Source organism: Argiope bruennichi, chromosome 2, assembly GCF_947563725.1.
Source record: "Argiope bruennichi chromosome 2, qqArgBrue1.1, whole genome shotgun sequence".
Classification (NCBI taxonomy): domain Eukaryota; kingdom Metazoa; phylum Arthropoda; class Arachnida; order Araneae; family Araneidae; genus Argiope; species Argiope bruennichi.
In genome coordinates, this window is record NC_079152.1 from 130,630,372 (window position 1) to 130,633,217 (window position 2,846).

Genomic DNA, 2,846 nt, shown 5'->3' on the forward strand with positions numbered 1-2,846 from the left:
TGTAAAATAAAATTCAATTCTCAGAAAAAAACATCATTTTCAATTATTGAATTTCAGATAAGCTTCAATTATGTAAAACTCTTCCCTTTTATTGCAAATATATTAACCAACACTAAAGCCATCTGGACCGACTTTTAGCCAACCAGTCATATCACGGAACTGTTTGTCAGATTTACTAATGAAAGATGCAGGGAAAATATATGCACATTGGCGAAGTACTTAAGAAGGAAATGATTTGTTTCCTTTCAGTGGGGTCTCCCCTATCCATACTGTTTACCAACACGCCAATCAGAGCTGAACAATAATTTTACTATCAGAAAAAAAAATCATTTACAAATACAAAATGAAATCTCGGCATCAAAAGAAGAAAAATTCTTCAATGAAATTAAAATTGCATTGACTTTTAGCTCACCAATTATAATAATAAAAAAAAAAAATGCTTGTACTCCGGCTCAATGCTTAATCCATAAAATAGAGTAAAAAGTGAAAAACTGGTCCTAACCACTTTTTTTCTTTATTCCATTCTTTAATAAAGGAATTTTGTAAATTTTTGTGGCAAGCAGTTTCATATACATCAAAAGGTATAAGAAAAAAACTGCTGCCTTCCCTTTTTTCAAAAAATTTTTGAAAAAATTACAAGAGGCCTGTATACCTATAATGTATCAAACAAATTAATTTCTCGTATTTAATATCATCTTAAAATTATAGAGCATTTTGTTAAATGTATGGAGAATTTAAGCAACACAAAATAAAAATTTAAAAAGATTTTAAAGAATATTTGCAATAACGCCCATTTCATGTTGGCCATAACATCCATTCATAAGAATTTAATAATCCGAGTTCATAACGTTTAAAAATAAACCAAAAAAATATTTTTTTACGGAAATAATAGCAATAACGTACGATACTTTACAATTCAACAAAAAGATCTCCGAAAAGGTTGGGAAAATAATTATTGTAAAATACTTAATCAAAATAAATTGTTTTGGGTTTATAATAATGGGCTAATACCAGTTTCGAATATCAATACCAAAAATTCACCTTTCGTTCTCGTGACACATGGTGTGATTAATTTGAGTTCGAAGAAAGAAAAAGAGGGGTGGGAATAGCCCCATACATATCTTTTTAAATAAAAGAGACTCATTAAAGTTTAAAATCATAATAATAACAGAAGCTGGGCTGTACTTGGGCTGCCTTTTCCCACAGTAAGCAAATCCATTTTCGCTAATTATGCCGATAACTTGTCGTTCTGGAGAAGAAAAAAAAAACAAGCAAAAACTTTCAGCGAACATACTATATATTACTGCATATATACCTAAATTAAATAGGGTGGTTAATCTTTCTCTTCCATAGTCTTGTACCGTCCTACCGCACATTTAAAGTCAAGTCGCTCTGGGGCCGTATTTGTCAGAAACTCTTCAGCCTTATTGGTAGTTAAACTGAAGTGAGATGGGCTTCAACGGAATGAAAAGAAAGGATGAGATGAGAAAGGAGAGACTTCGGTTTTGTTCTGTGTGTGATGGCCGGATCCTGAACTCTTTATATTTAGCAATTTTAAATTAGTTTAGTTTTGAAAATCTCAGAGGATTTTAAAATGTTAAACCTGTTTTTTAGTGTCAATTGTTGTCTATGTCTGTGAATAAATGTCTTGTGTGCTTTTAAAACTATGTTTTCCTTTTCAAGACATTATAGTCTGTTTTAGATTTCAGTAAAAGTTTGATTTTTAATAATTGCAAACGATATTTCGTTCAACTTATGAAAAAAATACCTGCGAATTATGTTCGAAAAAAAGCCAGTTTTATAATAATTTCCCGATTTTTCCCGCCCTTCAGGAATTCTCAGACGGCTGGTCACCCTGTAATTATAACTGAAAATTCATCTGAAATAATTAATTGAAAGTATTGTAAACAGCAGATAAACATTTAAAATGGGAAGATAATAGTGAAATAATACTGTACTTAGAATAATCAATTAAATTGATTCAATTTTAATTTCAAATGACACCACTTTATAAGACATGGAATTTTGAATTTTTTTTAATCAAATTAATATTTATAATGAATTATAAATTAAAAACTTTAAAAAAATTAAATATTAATTAGTTTCTTCATTTATTTTCTGGTATAATAAAACAGTTCGTAAAAACAATATTATTAATTTCTTTGACAACTATTAGCAAATTAAACCTAATTATCATTTTTGTTGATTTCTAGTTTTATACTGTAAAGGACACCTAGATACAGTTTGTTATGCAAAATTGAACAAGCTCTGTAGATTACTATTACTGAAGAGGAAAATCAGTAGTAGCAAAATTTAGTAAAATAGCAGCATTATAACTTTTTCTATAACAACTATACCTTTAAGTGTACAATTTGGAGTTTGTTAAAGACAGCGTAACTATCAATTAAGTGTTGAAATGAAGAGCAAACCAGCAGCGAGATTCCATATGATTTAATGTAGAGTAATACTATCTATGACATTGATGCTTGTTCACCAGAGCAGAAAAACAACCACTGTGCATGAAACAAATACTCTTGACTCATAGCTCAAATAAAAATATTTCATAAACGTAGGAAATGTCACTATTCGTTCTTCTGCATTTCTTTGTGTAAATTATTTGAAATAACTGTTATAAAAGAACGACTCTATATAGATCTGAGAGTAACATGATTCTCTATATTACAAATGACTTTGCATAATTCTTCATTAAACTGTTAAAGATAATATTTACAAAGAGTGGAGAAGAAAATTCAAAGTTCCTTTTTTATTTCTTCACTACTCAGAATGAGACCTTTCATATAGAAAAATAATAACACAAATAAAAATTCAAAATTTTATTTTGAAAA